Source organism: Castor canadensis, chromosome 6 (assembly GCF_047511655.1).
Source record: "Castor canadensis chromosome 6, mCasCan1.hap1v2, whole genome shotgun sequence".
Lineage (NCBI taxonomy): Eukaryota > Metazoa > Chordata > Mammalia > Rodentia > Castoridae > Castor > Castor canadensis.
Genome location: NC_133391.1, coordinates 39499849 through 39516801, shown reverse-complemented (window position 1 = coordinate 39516801; position 16953 = coordinate 39499849).

Here is a 16953-nt window from a genome sequence, read left to right as displayed (position 1 = left end):
CGTCCTCTGTCTAATTTGATTACAGAGGAGCACAAAGAAGAAACGCCAGGATCAGAAGCTCTGGATGGAATTGCCTGGAAGAACTCCAAGATGAACAAAGTTTGAGGAACATACGGAGCGGGCTGGGCAAAGGGGAGGCTTTATTACTGCTTCCCAGGACCCCAGGCCAGGATGGGCGCTACAGGTAAGAGGTGGGAGAGGCAGGCTTCCATAACCTGAAGTGTGACGAGAGACTGTGAGAGCCGGAAGAATGGGTTTCCTATCTAGACTTAGAATTTCACATTCTGACTTATGTGAATTTCTACTGACCTTCCAGATTCCATGAAACCTCTCTGGTCCAGTTGTCCTGGGACAGACAGAAGGGGCTTTTTAGCACCGTTTCTGAGTGTCCTGATGGAGGGTACATGTGGATTGTCTGAAGCTGTGCTCTGTGGGTTGGAAGACTGTGACTTGACTGTTAAACTTGGACGCGGGGAAATCTTTGGGACCATTAATTTAGCTTTCCTTCCCACTTTTTAGATACACAGCAAAATAATCTCCTCCAGAGCAGTTTACCCAGTTCAGTTACTACTTGTAGAATGAATGGATGGATGGATGAATGAATGAATCCTCTGAAATCTATGAAATACATTTTAATTGCAACTTATTTGAAGATTTGTTTGCAATAAGTATTCAAATGATTTATCTGAAGCAATGAAGACACTGGGCCTCCCACATTGAGAGAGGAAGCTGGGAAGCTGTTGCCAGTAGAGGGCAGTGGTGCCCTTATCGATGAAATATGTGTGTGCGTGTGTGTTGCTCTTTTATTGACTGATAAATTAATCTTTGGGCTATTTTTTTTTAAACCAAACACATGCACGTCTCACTCCTCAACGCTAGCATCTTCCTATTGTTCCTATCAGGACACAATGACCTGCCTTCAGTCAATTCCTATACTTCAATGATAGACAGTCAAGGTCATAGTCCTTGACCACAAAACCCTCTTGGCTGACTTGGCAAACCCCACTGTGTGCTGGAATGAACTTGAATTCTACATGTTAATACCTTCTTAATATTATTCAGAAACGGTGGGGATTGTTTCTGGGAAAAGAGGGCCAGGCCGCCTTCCCTCTCCCCTCTCAGGGCCTCTGACCCCTCTTTATCTCCTGACAGGCACCATATCTAATCACAAAATGAGGGACAGCCTCAGCAAGACCTGGGCTCTTTCCGGGTGGCGGGAGCAGCCAGGGGCAGCCCTGGGCCATGAGTGCAGCTTGCTCAGATATTCACGGGTACAAAGAAGCAGCTGTCTGTCGGGTCCTTGTGCTCTCAGTGAGGGAGAAACGGTCAGACTGATAATTAACCTGCGTCCATTCTTCCCAAGATGGTGTCTCGTCCCCTGGGGCCCCTTCCCTCACCATCTATGTTCCTATTACCCCTTTTTTCCTTTCTTCAAAAACTCTGGGAAATAAGACTTTCTCTTCCAGCATAACAGACTCCTGTTGCACAGACCTTGGGGAAGCCCTTCTCTCCTGAGTTTTTCTGATCTTAAGTTATATCATAGGATAAATAAGAATTAGATTCACCAATCAGCCACTTCCAACTCTGATAATGTGTGTACATGGCCTGTGTGTATAGGTGAGAGCCCACGTGGAGCCTCCATGTCCTTGAAGGGCAGTCAACAAACGGACAGAGCATGGGTGCCTAGCAGGATGCAAATAGTGACCCACAAAAAAAACTAACCCCTGAAAGTCAGGTTGGGTAGGGGTAGGGCAGGCTGTGTGGGTCATTGTGGGATATAGTGAGGTCATAAAGAAGGGTGGATCAGAAAGGAAAAGGCGATGTCTTGCAATATCCAAGCCATCACCACCTGAATGTTCCTGTAACTATGCACCAAGCTTCTGGGTATGAAGCTTGGGAAAGCCCCAGACTTCTTTGATGGAGGCTGGTGCAGAATGCATTATCCTGAAGAGAAGCCTGGTACCCACACAGGTTTAAGTGCTCCCACCCTTAGTTCAGAGCCTGTTCTCCTGGTCCAGAATTTCTCCTTCTATGAGCAAGGATCGGGCACTTGTAGAAATAAACAAGGGTCCTGTGTTCACCTTGACACACAAAGTTGGGGATGGAGAACTGGGGAAGGGCTTTGGGGTGGGAGGCTCCCATAGGCACACTATGTCGCTCCCAGGCACTGCAGGTGGCAGGCTGCTCACTGACTATGAGCTCTCCCTGTTACAGAGCCAAGGGGAAGAGCAGTACAGAGAAAAGCAGCCAGCACTCCTGCATGTTAGAGGCACACACTGGGGCTCAGGGCTCATTTGACTCAAACACAGCAAAAACCTACAGCCCTATATATCCTGAGACTAGGAGAAGCTACAAAGCAAGTACTGTCTACTGCCTGCACCTTCCCTGATGCTGAAGGAGACCACCTCCTCTCCCTGTGTTGGGCTGTCTTCAACGGCAGTCATTATTGGAAGCACCTCGGGTGATCTATGGGAGCACTGGTTTAGGTGACCTTGAAAGGGAGGCAAAGTCACTGTCAGAGGGTGCCTTGTGCATCCCCTGCCCCTAAGATGATTTAGGCAAGGCATAGTAGATAGTGCATGCCTATAATCCCAGCTACTCAGGAAGTAGAGATAGGAGGATCTCGGTTTGTGGCCTGCCTGGGGAAAGTTAGCTCAAGATCCTATCTAAAAACAAAAGGACTGGAGTTGTAGTTCGAGTGGTAGAGTACGTGCTTAGCAAGCATGAGGCCCTGAGTTCAGTCCACAGTACCAAGGGGGTGTTAAAAAAAGTAAGACAAGAGTTGACTGTATATCACTCCTCCTATATAAGACATTACTGCAAATAATAATAATTTCTGTCATATTGTTGTGCCTTGTGTCACTTTAACTAAGGGGTTTCCATACCCATACTCTCCCACTTGATCCCCACAGGGCAGGAATGACTACTGTTCTTTTCCTGATAAGAAACTGAGGAATAGAAGTGATTTGGCCAGGGTTTTGTAACTGGTACATCCCTGGCGTAGCTCAAACACAGGATGTCTGTCCAAGTCGAGGGACAGGCTGCTGCTGTCCCTGAAAGCATGTTGGTGAGGCAAGAATGGCTGCCTCTGTAAAGGAGGCCAGGGACATCAACAGAGCTCCACAGGGTTGGAGCTCTGCCCTCTCTCCACTGGAGCCTGAGGAAGAGGGAAAGAATGGGTGTGCTTACAGCTGTTACTCGGGACAAGTCCTTTTTTCTTTGAGCCTCACGTTCACCTATACAGAATAAGGTGCTGGAGAGAATGATTCTACCATCCAGAGGCTTTAAATATCCATCTGTGTTTACACACACAGGCCACAACTGTCACAACTGGCTTGTGAGTGTCAGCACTACTTAATTAATTAAGAAAAGTGACTGTGGAATGTCTCTATGTACACAGCAATGCCAGCGCTCCATTTCAGAAGGCTGCGTGCACATTTGCCTTTCAATGTAAAGCAAAACATTAATGTTGGCTGACAATATGTGTGCACTGCCAGGCACCAGAGGTTCACGCCTGCAATCCTAGCTACTCAGGAGGCAGAGATCAGGAGGATCACAGATCAAAGCCAGCCTGGGCAAATAGTTCACGAGACCCTATCTCAAAAATACCCGACACAAAAAAATGCTGGTGGAGTGGCTCAAGTGATAGAGCACCTGCCTAGCAAGCACAAGGTTCTGAGTTCAAACCCCAGTGCCATGAAAAAAAAAGGAAATGTGTGCACCAAGAGAGGGTTGGAAATTAGGTAATTTGGTTTGTAGGAAATGGATCCCCATGGTAAAGCCAGCAGTAAGGAAGCTAACAGAGTTTGCCCTGCTGTTGCCTGGCTCAATCACATCTCCAATGGTACATGGGAACCCAGCGAAGTCAGAAGGCCTAGGCTACGTGAACTTGCACTTGTCCGATTCACCCTACTCCCTCGCCCCCCAATGGAAATCTGCCCTTTAGACACAGAATGAGAGCCACCATGACATCTGAACTTTCTCCTGCATTCCTGGAGCAAAATGCCCAAGGATGAGAAGGGGTTAATGAATGGTACATTGCCGGCAGAGATGATTTTATGATGGCAGTGTGCAAAGCTCTCCTGCCCACTTCTGCCTGGTGCCACCATGGAATAAATTCCTTTTCCTTTCCGATTGCATCCAAATTCTAATACCACCATGAGGCCAAGTTGAGGGTGGGAGCCAGGAAGGAGAACCACTTCACCTAAGACCAAGCAAGAGGAAGCCCAAGTGCTTCAGCCCACACAGGAGAGCAGACGCTGGGCCATGGCCAGCCCTGGAATTCACGAGCTCCTTGCTTGCTTTTAGACATGTTTGTGTTTCCTGCCATGTTTGTTTAATGGTAGAAACATTTCAGTAGAAACCGGAGATCTGGCTCCTCTGGAGCTCACCTGTTGCTCTGGAATGTATTTATTTGTACCTGGGGCCCCATCTCAGCAAGCTCTTCCCTTCCTGCAGCCAGAAGGCTGCTGTGTTCACGTCACCGTCTCCAAGGCAACTGCCTGTGATATTACAAACAGCAGATTGTGCCTCGAGGTAGATAGCAAGTGGGCAGGTAAAAGGGGGCCAAATAAACTTCCTGTTTCCAGGCAAAGGTCTAAAAGAAGAACAGTAAAATGCTGCTCACTCCTCGCCCTCCAGATGTGCTCTTGTCCAAGTTCAAATGACTCACAAACTGTGCTCTTTTTTTCTTCTCATTATTCTTGGAAAGGGAGGTGAAAGCATTTCTGTTTTCCTCACTGACCACCGTCACCCCTGCCCCATCTCTCTGCCTCTAATTTACCCAAACAAACAAACAAACAAATAAACAAGAAACCCAGTGCCTCTTGGCCTGTGGAGAATGGAGTCTAGATATTTAAATATGGGGGCTCATGCTTGTAATCCTAGCTATTCAGGAGGCAGAGATCAGGAGGATCAAGGAGGATCAACCCAGCCCCAAGCAAATAGTTCATGAGACCCTATCTCAAAAAGAAAAAAAAAAAACTCACAAAAAAGGGCTGTCGGAGTGTTCAAGTGGTAGAGCACCTGCCTACCAAGTGTGAGGCCTAAGTTCAAACCCCAGTGCAACCCCTGTCCCCCCAAAAAGTGCATCTGGTCATGGTGGTAATGAACTATTGTGAGTGTACATTGAGTTTTCCTCAAAGGGGAAAAACTAGAATGATGGAAGACCACACCTCCACCAGTGAGCACATCTATTTACCAGAGAGCAGCAGAGGTCCTCCCCAGAGTGGGCTCAGTGTCCCTCACAGCCTGGCCACCAAGTTCGTGCAATCATCAGGCGCCATGGTCAGGCCCTCTCACAACCCACCCAAGGGGCACTTTCATCTGCACCTGGTGTTGTCCTTAGAACTAAGCTTAAAGCCACCTCCTGCCCCTTGACATTCTTCTAGAGCCCTGGGATTGGAATAGTGGAGCTCAAAGGACGTAGATGTGACCAGGAGATATGTGCCAAGCTAAGGTCTCCCCTAGTTTACTGGAGACCTGCCACCTATCTATGCCCTCCATGGTGGCATCCTGCTTCAAGGCGTGACCATAGCTGGCTGGGTTTTACCATCCAGGCTTCTGAGCCTTCTGTCCTGAAGTATTCAAAGAACCAAGCTAAAATGTAATAGTACCATGACTACGTCTGTCACACCAAGAAACTGGGTGCAAAGCTTGCCTTTCTCCTTTACATTTAGGCTATAACCCATGTCCCAAGCCACTGGCACTGCCCACAATGAATGCTAATATCCATCTTCCTGGGTGTGTAATCAGCCCACTGCAAGAAAGAGGACACCTTCAGTGTTCTGGAGAAAGCAAGAACCTCTAGAAGGTTCTCTGTTCCCACCAAGCCTGCATGTCAAATCTTTTCTATCCTGCAAAACCTCAGACAAAGACCACCTTCTCCACAAAGCTTCACTGGAACACATCCGGCAGCACATCTTCTCTCTACAGAGCCACAGCACCTGGCCCAACCCCCTTCTCCAGGTGTGTATTCCTTTCTGTCACATTTGCAGTCAAGTACACACCTTACCTTCCTGTCTTTATAAGCTGCTGGAGGACAGAGTCTGTTTCTGACCCTCTCTGTATCCTCTGTTGCCTTGACTGTAGCAGCTGCTGAATAAGCCGAATGTGATGGAGAGATGTCTGCAGTGCAATGACCGTGTGGTGAGTTTCCACCCTCCAACTATCATAACTTCCTGAGGGGCTCTTATCCCTGCCTGCCACGTGGGAACATGCTATCCACCCAGCCAGCAGTCTCTGTACTGGAAGGTTCCTTTCCCCACCTTCCTGATCTCAGGTAGGATGTAGAGACAATGCACCATCCAGAGGGCAGTGACTTCCCCCAAAATATCTTCTTTGCCTGGCACCTGTGGCTCATACCTGTAATCCTAGCTACTCATGAGGCAGAGATCAAGAGGATAGAGGTTCAAAGCTAGTCCCAGGAAAATACTTCACAAGACTCTATCTTGAAAAAACCCATCACAAAAAAAGGGCTGGCAGAGTGGCTCAAGTGGTAAGAGCACCTGCCTAGCAAGTGTGGGGCCCTGAATTCAAAAAAGAGATTCTTATTTGAGATCTTTGCTTGGTGTTCTAGAATCTGTCCTGGGCTGGGGGTGGGCTCAATGATAAAGCACTTGCCTAGCATGCGAGAGGCCCTGGGTTAGATCCCTAGCACCAAAATAGAAAGAAAGAAAAAAAGAACGAAAGGAGAGAGAGAGGGAAAGAGAGAGAGGGAAGGAGGGAGGGAGGAAAGGATGGAGAAAGGAAGGAAGGAAGGAGGGAGTGAGGGAGGGAGAGAGGAAGGAAGAAGGGAAGGAAGAGAAGAAGGAAGAAGAGAAGGGAAGAAGAAAAGAAGGAAGAAGGAAGGAAGGAGGAAAGGAAGAAAGGAAGGGAAGGAAGGGAGGAAGGAAGGAAGCGAGGAAGGAAGGAGGAGGGAAGGAAGGGAGGAAGGAAGGAGGAAGGCATCTATCATTTAGCTATAGACAAGAGATCTCTTCCACGATGACTTAATCCTGTTTTCCAGACAAATCAAAGCTTATGCCATTCTAGCACAGCTCTAGAGCTAGCTATTCCTTTCCAATGCACCAGAAACCATCTTCTTGTAACAGTGAGTTTTAGCTTTCACTGCAAGTGGCAGGAATCCCAAAATATTGGCATAAAAATATAAATTTATTTCTTCATCCTATCAAAGACTTCTAAAGGAGATAGTGCAAGAGTTCCTAATGCCAATCAGGGATCCAGGATCCTTCTATCTGAACTGCTGTTGTCGCCTACCTCTTAGCTCAAGATAGCTGCTGGGGCTCCAGCTTTTAGCTCAACACCTCACCAGCAGAAACAGGAAAGTAGAAAAGAAGAACATACTTTTTCCTTTCAAAGATACTTCCTAGAACTTAGCCACAATACTTCCACTAAATCCTACTGGCCACAGGGAAGCTGATAAATATCCTTTTTTTCTGTTTAGTTTGTAAATCCTAAAATTTAGGATTCTGTTTCTAAGGAAGAGGAAGATAATAGATATTGGGCACTACTAACAGATTGGGGCTTGCTTTCTACCTTGAGTACTTAATTTCCCATCCTCGAGGGTCCAGTTTTCTTATTCTTCAATGGAGAGGGTAAGTTGATTCTTTGTGTCAACCATTGTCCATGGACCAGAAGCTGGTCTGGGAGACCAGGAGTTGAGGTGGGAGACTCCAAGGTATAGCAGGGCCAAGTGACTTACACAAGGACATATGGCAAATAGAGCCACACCGTGGCCCTGACCCCCTCTTTGGGAGGCTCATCTGGGTCTGGGTGACAAATAGTAACTGTGACTTTAGCTGTGATAAATGCCAGGATGGGAAGAGATGGGGGACTCCTGGCAAAACAACCTCTTGTTTTGTTTTTCTAGAAGTCTTTCACTGGATATAAGCAGAATACAGGGAACTTGTTTCGCTTTATCTATTTATTTACTTATTTTACAGTTCTTACTTGTCAATTTTATTTTTTAAATTAGGATATATTTTTTGTATGTGGGGGATTCATCGTGACAATTCCAAATAGGCTTATATTGTACATTGGTTAGATCACCCCCACATCTCTCCTCCTTTACCCCCTTCCCACCCCACTTAAAGCATTTGTAAGAAGTTTCTTTGTTCTATTTAAGTGTATGAAGTCCATCCACCATATACCCTCCCCTTAATCTCCTTCATTCTCCCTCCCCCCTTCCTAAAGTATCCCCCCATACACTGTACCTATTATACAGTCCTGTCTTTCATTATTAACCACATGACTTCTTTTCTAGAGATTTCTAACAGATTTGGATAACAAATCTGTGCCCAGTGGCAGTGGGTTCCAGTTTGCCATTCCAGCCGTGGCACGTGGACCTGCAGCATCCTCCCTGATGTCATCTTACCCCTTAGAGCACCACCCTCCTCTCTGGGCCAGAACACCACCACCTGAACCAGCCAACCACCCCCACACAGTGGGGGTAGTCTCCTGACACTTGGCAGGTAACCTGGGACCGCAAGAGGCAAGGCACACAACTGCACCCATTCTCAGAGGCCTCAACTTTGCAGACAAACACATCTCTGCCTGGGCTGGTGGCTACGTGCACAGTGCACAGTTGGTTGTTATCACCCTGAATCTAGCCCAACCCCCCAACTCTGAGGTGGCCTCCTGAGTGGGACCTGCCCTCCCACCACTGCTCCCTCCTCCATAGAGCCTCAGGAAAGATATTTGGGCTGGCAGCTTGCCTGCCTCCTCTCCTGGGATGTCGAGTCCTGTGAACATCCCACAGATGGAGAGGCGATGGTTCCATTTTTGAAACCTCTCATACACATACAATGTCAGTAGCCTGAGGCAGCCGAGATAGTCAGCTGTAAGACCCTCCCGGGCTGGAAAGCAGGGCACTGTGGGTTTTATTTGGGGTTAGGGAAGGGATGCCTTCTCGGGGAACAGGGCGTCTCCCATGTAGATGGGGCTACAGTGCTGGGTGTGGTTCAGTGGTAGAACTCTTGTCTAGCGTGTGTGAGGCCCTGGTTTCATTCCCAACATCACCAGAAAAAAAACAAATCAGTAAATGGGCGTATGCCAGCTCTCCAGGAGTCCATCTTTGGGATGTATTTTTCTCCATGTGTAGGATGACAAACGCCAATCTTCAGAAAGATTATTCTTATTTCCTTTTTACAGATGAGGCTGCACAGTTAGCCTTCAGCCTAGAGTGGAATTTCCGGTTCTAGCTATGTATTCCCATGACGGTCACGCGATGTCTCTAGAGGGATGCTGGGGCCATGGCCACGTCCACTGCCACGTCCACATGTGTAATGTTGGATCCTCGTGTTTGGAAAAGCCCCAGGGTCAGACAGTTTACCCCGAGGACAGTTAAACTTGATTATCAAGCAGGGTCCCCTACCTTCCCTTCCTCTCTTCTTTTTCTTTGCACTGGGGGTGACATCCAGGGCCTTGTGATTGCTAGGCAAGCTCTCTACCACTAAGCCTCCTTCTCTTTGTTTCCTTCTTCTTGGTAAAAGTACTGTCCTTTAAAAATTAAGTATTTTCTCATAAACCTTTGTTCTTCCCTTATCCCTCCCCGACCCCTGATTCCCACCCTCTTCCCCAAAAGAAACACCACTGTCAGTCTGAGGTATGATCTCCTGGCCCTGTACTCACAGTCACTCATGGGTGGCATAAATGGTCATCTTTACCCTAAAGAGCAACAGCTTGGAGAGACGGGGGTTCCATAGCATCCTCTGTCTGCATCAGCTACAGGCAGCTTTTTCCTTTTCTTTTCTTTCCTCTAAGAATTCTTCAACAATTGGGTGTGATGGTGCACACCTGTAATTCCAGCACCAGCACTCGGGAGGCTGAGGCAGGAAGATAACAACTTCCAGGTCAACATGGGCTATACAGCAAGACTCTGTCAAAAAAAAAAAAAAAGGGAAGGAAGGAAGAAAGGAGGAAGGGAGGGAGGAAAGGTAGAGAGGGAACAAAGGGAAGAAGGGAGGGAGGGAAGGAGGGAAAGGAGGGGTGAAAGGGAAAGAAGGAAGGAAGGAAAGAAGGAACTTTCAGCAACAGGCTCTCTTCCACCTTCCCACTGCCCTAACATGATTTCTGTCTTGTGACCCATCCTCTGCACACTCCAGACCCTGCAGGGTGAGCCAGCCTGCTAGAAGTGGGCGTCAGACCCCGTGCAGCAGGCCTGTGCAGGAGGTGGTCATGGTCAAGAACCACAGGAGCCTGAGCGTCTATAAAACAAGAGCAGACCAGGGGATGCTCCCTGTCTGCCCTGGAGAAGTCATTTCATGTTGGAAAGCGACTGCTGGACCTTCTTGCAGATAGGCAAAGTCAGACGAGGAGAAGAAAAATTGGCTTGGGGACACTGTGGCTGCTACACCTGGTGGGACTTTACCTGGTTTGTCTTAGGAAAATGGGGGGTGGAAAGACCACAGATGGGCCCTGTGCTTCTACTCCTTAGTTAAGAACTTCCCATGTCATATATCATCTCTGTATGAAAGAGGTACGGGGGATATGTCTCATTCCCTTTGAGATTCCTAAGTTTAAAAGAGTCTTATTTTTCAAAAAACTAGGAATTAAAGTGGCAGCAATGGAAAATCCAAGGCCTTTGAGCCTGACCTCTGCTTCTTAAGTAGCTAGGATTACAGGCATGAGCCATGGGCACCCTTGCACTATTAATGTATCTAGCATATGTGTAATGTAGCTGATATATGTATGTATATATATAATTTTTTTAATGCATGGCCTTCAAATCTTGACCCGTCTACCTTTCCCCAGGGTCTTGGGGCAGATTGTTTGTTGAGGTGGTGGATTTTGTTTATCACCATCTTCAGGTCTCAATTCATCCCCATCAACTGTGAAGTAGTTAAACTGACCATGCCCAGTGATGCTGAGGATTGAATGAGGCAACACGAAAGGAGCTGGTTTGGTGCCTGGCACCACTTTGATGGGTATTTGGGACACAGATGGTTTCATAACCAGCTTGGTTTTCTTTGAGAGAGGCATTGTCTTCCTCCAGTTAGTTTAATCCCGTGGACTTCATGCATTTTTTTAAAAATATGGAATTCTTATTATCCTTCCAAGTCTGTGGACTATCAAAATTCCCCATCCCTGTCTGTGGACAGGCTAGGAGGGTTTCTTAAAGATTTAAACAATGGTCCATTGAGAAAGCACTGTAAATGAAATGAACAGCTGAGGCCATTTTCCAGATCATTCACACCCAAATCGGGTCATGCCGTCTGATGAGTCTGGACAGTTGGATCAGACCTCTACCCCATTTTGCCCTAAGCAGCCTACTTGTTTCACAAACTTTTGTTTCCCGTTTTTAATAGAATGTTGATTCATTATTCCAGATGGGATGGGGTAGCTCAAAACCTCCTTGAAGGAAGGAGAATGGCTGCATCTCTTACTCAAACACTGGTTTGAAAGAGAAGCAAAATTCCAAACCATCTCAGCCTTTGGAAAAGCCAGAAGCACAGCCCCGTCTACTATCTCACTTGGTTTTACTGTATCTCCATGAAGGGCCCAAGGCCTACATGAGTATTGCCAGTTTTCAAGGAGAAAGGGGAAGCTCAGAGAGGTCACCACAGAGGTCCAAGGACACACAGCAAAGCTATGGTCAACCTGAGCTGCCATCCAAGTCGCCAGGTTCCAACAAGGAACAGGAGGACCCCACACTGAGGTGTGATTGAGGGGTTTTAGAGGCCTCCTTCCCATCCTTCAGGGTAGGTCTTACTCCTAAGAGAGAGCTTGTCCCTGACCCTAGTATAATTTCAGGAACGTGGGAGGACCACTCCTTCCTCTCTGTCCTCTTCAGCCAAAAGAATTCCTCCCACTTGGATGCCTGAAGTGACTCATTCCTTGGAGCATTCTCTCCCAAACACAGGTCCAAAGATGCTCTGATTCTGGCTGTATCCAAACTACTGAGTCAACTTGCTGGGGAGGAGCCAAGAAACAGTCCAAAACTCCTCAGGTGATCCTCCGCCAGGGTGAGAACCTTTGCTTTAAATTGACCCTTGTCTTCCAGCTGTCTGAATTTAAACGGGACACCTTTGAGCAGCAAGCCATTTTCAGTAAAAGAACTGACTGATCACACGTGGTTAGTGAAGGGAATCACTTTTGCCTGGTTGTAGAGCCAATCTTCTTCCCCTCACCTATTAAGATTCCAAGGGACCGGGTGCCGGTGGCTCACGCCTGTCATCCTAGCTACTCAAGAGGCAGAGATCAGGGGAATCGTGGTTTGAAGCCAGCCCAGGCAAACAGTTCGCAAGACTCTATCTGGAGTCTCAAGGTGAAGTGGCTTAAGGTGTAGGCCCTGAGTTCAAACCCCAGTATGTCAAAAAAAAAAAAAAAAAAAGATTCCAAGGGACACATTTTGGGAAGGGTTCTGCTTGTGCAAACCATCTTCCCAGTCTTTCAACTGGTAATTTGGAAAAGTACAAGAACATTAAAAAAGCTGAGAAAGCCTGACAAAATTAAAATGATTACCAAGTAAAAACTTTGTCTATTTCATAGTCGTGCTTGGGACCAGCTCAATTTTGAGCTTTTACGCAATGCCACTATAGCAAAATCCCACAGACTTGGGTGCAAACAACCAATATTTTCCTGAGGAAGTGAGTCTTTATTCATCAACATTGTTTATCAGAAGGTGGAGGGCTGACAGAGTGGCTCAAGTGGTAGAGCACCTGCCTAGCAAGCATGAGGCCCTGAGTTCAAACCCCAGTATCACCAACAAAAAAAAGAAGAGAAGAAGATTGATATTCTGCACTTGTAGGAGGTTTTAGAGTTTGCAAAGTCCTCAGTATGTTGCTGAGCTATAATAATTGGAGGTGTTAAACCACACAAAAGCCATGATACTTGAATTCTACCATGCCTTGGTTGTCTTGCTGTGTGGTCTTTAGTGTTTTTATCAATTTCTTTCTGAAATAATTCCATGCATCAGTCCCTCAACGACATAGTGTTGGGTGAGGAGCAGGCTGGAATGAACCCTCAGCCTTGCACACAGCAGGCAAGTGCTCCTCCACTGAGCCACACTCTGGCTTGCCTTGTAAGGAGACCTCTGACCATGCCCTGGCCACTCACTCACCTGTCCTGGGCCTTGGGGCTCCCTTTCCTTCACCCATTGTCCAGCAGGAAGGTGTTTGCTGCAGCCAGGTGCGTGCTTGAACTTGAGGCATGATAGCTTGTACACAAAGGATCCTCCAGATGGAATGGGGTGAGTACCCTGGGAACTGTGCTGGGCAGACTCACGGTTGATGAATGGTCTTAGGCAGTGAGCAGAATGGCTCGCTGCCAGCATGCAGCAGCCCAGCGGAGCCTCAGGAATGGGTCACCTTTCTTCATGAAAGTCAGGTGTTTGCCTGTCCTGCATCCCTGCACTGTACATAGCCTGTCTTTTCTCCCAAACTATCTGTTTGACCCAGTCAGAACCCAGAGTCACTGGAGATAAAGGTCAGAGGTTAATGGCGGTGGGGAGGGGGTGAAGACTTCCTATGCATTTTGCATTCAGCAAAATGTGACTTAACAGGCGATCAGTGTGGCTATGGGGGAGCCAATGCCTCAGGTAGCTCTTAAGACCGTGACCCTGAACTCAAAGATTTTAATGCTGTCTTGATGCAACTGTGAGCAATGGCAGCCACTATCATCAGCCCTTTACACATGTTAAGTGCATCTGTTTGTTTGTTTGTTTGTTTTGGTGGTGTGGGAAGTTGCACCCTGCACTTGAACCAGGCACTGCAAATGCTAATGAGGCAAGCCATCTATCACTGAGCTACACCCACAGTCCACCGTTAAATCCTCGAGTCCTCACCATTCTATGAAGTAGCTCTACAATTAAGGCCCTAGGATAAGTGTGCAGAGAAGGTTTCTAATTTCCTTAAATTCACCAGCAAATGCAGAGTGTCTAGTTCTAGAATCTGTCCTATCTGCCTGAGTAGATTATCTCTTTAAAGTTGAAATTTGTGCTATGGAGCCACAAAAAGTAGGTTCACTCAAGCTGGCACAGTCTACAGTCAGTCTTCTGTATCTGTGGGTTACACTCCACACATCAAAAATATTTTGAAAAAATTGGGTTTGTATGGTAGCGGACATGTAGAGTTTTTTCTCCTTGTCATTATGCTCTAAGCAATACAGTTAAAACAGCTATTGCACACACTTACATTGTATTAGTCAGGAGGAATCTAGAGATGTTTTAAAGTATTAGATGGAAATAATGCAGAGTTGGTACCCATGAGGGGTCTGGGAACAGATCCCCAGTAGATACTGAGGGACAGCTGCATTTCCTGGAGCAAGGCAGGACTTGCAAACAAGATGGGACAAGAAACCAGAAACTGGGCAAGCGTGAGTCGCCACATGAATTCCACTCAGCCAGATGTCCTCCAATCACTGTACTTGGTGCACTTCCCTCGCCTATGGGCACTGCACCCTCGCCACGCCTGACACTGTGCATACCATGTGTGCGCACATGTGTGCAGCCTATATAGCAGGTGTCTCCACCACCAAAGCAGGTATTTGAGACTCTTCAACCTTTAATTCTATTCTCCTGGTTTCCTTTCTAACTTTAGAAGGCACAAAGAGGAGAAATATCAAGACACATCTTGGAGAGATTATTCCCCCATTGAGTTAAGTATTGTTTTATAACTACAGGGGTAACTGCCCAGCGCTCAGTGGACCAAGGTAAACGAGGCAGCTTTTGGACTAAGAAAAAACTCATACAATAATGGGGATGCAAAACACAAAGGATAGAGCTCTACTAGGAAAAGAGAGTGCTGTAGGACTTGGGAGAGGTGCATCCAGCTGAGGAAACTCCAGAAGGCTTCCTGGGGAAATGAAATTTGAGGTTCTACCTTTACCAAGCAGGTATTCTGAGCTCCAGAGCCAGTCACAGTGGCTTTCTGAAACTCCCTGCAGGGTCCTTCTCATAATTCTGGCTCCCAACTGAGAAGTGACATCCACCTTTAGGCTGAGCCAGCCCAAGATGCTTCCAGCAACCGTCCCCAGTCACTCAGTCCAAGGGGACAGTCAGATTTTCCTGAATTATTTTTTGCTTTAAGGGAATGCGGGGGAGGGGGGAAGAAGCTGGTGAACTGAGGATGGCTTTGCAAGTGAATTAACTAATATTTTGCTGGCTTCTCATGTGCCCAGTTCCAGTTCTTAGGAGACAGCCTAGCTGGGCAGCGGAAGAGAAAGGACCCCGTCCCAGAGACAAGACGGTAATAATATCAATGAAGTATAGCAGGAGTAGAGGTAAAGTCACAGTTTTGGGCCTCACCGCCCTTGGGTGACTCCTCCAGTTACATCTTCTCCTTCCTCCTCTCCTTTACCCTCCTTCCCTCCCTCCATGGGGTCTCTGCAAGCCCCAAGAAGATGGGTGATCCTGCTCCCATGGTATTGGTATAGGAGGTCATCAGAAGGCTTGTGTCCCTAGTGGTTTTTGCCTCTGGCACTTCTATCAGAAGACACAGAGAAGGGACTATTTTGCCTTGGCTCAGTGAGGGGTGGGCAGAAGCAGAGAAGGTGGGTGGCAGGGTAAAGACTATATAGGAAGCTGTTCCCCAGGTCCCTTGACAAGTATCTGAGCCCTAAGGAGCTCCAATGAGCATGGTCTCAGGAAAGTTAGTGCTTCCCATTCATTCATTCATTTCCCCATGCCACAGAAATTTCTCAAACACCTACTATTACACAAATGGTACAGCAAAATTAACTTTTTCAGTGACCACTGTTTTTGTCCTTGTTTCCTTTTTTGCCAGTATGTGGGATGGAACCCAAGGCTTTGCACATGCTTGGCAAGCTCTTTACCACTAAGCTATGCCCCCAGCCACTTGCTTATTTTCAGATATTAACCTCCCCAAAAAATGTAACATGAAATAAAAGAAGAAAGTCTCCATATAGTTTTAAGCCTGATTCCATTCATTTTATGACATGGTTTGCTTATGCCTGGTTCAACTCCTGACAACACTTGTAAAATTCCTCCATCATTGAACTGATTTATTCTCAGAGAACAGATTTCCACACTTACTTGCTGTCATTAACAATGTATTTATTCATTTATTCATTCATTCATTTGGAAAACATTTTCTAAGTATTTCATGCTACTGCGTTCACTCTGGTAGGAAGGACAGAGTCCCTGGGGCAGCCGTGGACCAACAGGTGGCCCTCAAACAGAATAATGTGTCTTCCTTGTCCAGCTCTTAGTATCTTCCATCTTGTTGCACTTGGCCTGGAACCCTAGGAAGTGGTGCTGTGTGCAGAGAAGCATTTAAGTGATGGCACCAGAGCCCACAGCTGCACACAAGTGCCAGACACACTGGAATGGATTCCCACACAGAGTGGGTGTATGAACAGTATGGAGGATCAAAGACCTCCGCTTGGTAAGGCCATAGCACACCCCTCTAAGAGCACAGACGCCCTCTTGTAGGCCATGGGCGAGTGTTCAAGGCCTTTGTGGAGAAGGAATGAAGTTCTCTGACCCAAGGCAGAAAGATCAGGTTGGTGTCACCACTCACAAGTGTGTGTTCCTGGCCCTCCAAAGGCTGTGTTCGTCATTGCTGGAGGGGGGTATGTACAAACCATCAAGATTGGAAGAGAAAGGTGTCAACCAGAGGAAGCTGCCTGGTTGGTAGTGTGGAAGCCAGGGTTGCTTGCTACAGTGTTTGCTTTTGGGATCAAGGCAGAACGGAGGAGAAAAGCCTTTGGAATAACTTTCATAAATAATCCAACTAGGGCATTTAAATGAAGGTGGAGTGGGAGACACATCACTGACTCCACTGCAGGGCAAGGGCGGTAGTAGCAGAGGTGGGGAAGGAAATGTCTCCTTGGCTTTGGCCCAGGCTTCAGAATGGATGAGGCCTCTCCCAGCCACCTCAAGGTTACTCCAGTGCATGACCCAAGACCATGAACAGACAAACTCCAAATTACTCATTAGCCAGCCTGGGCGCTGGCCCCAATGTCCATGTCCTTGGTCACAAACAGAGATGAAAG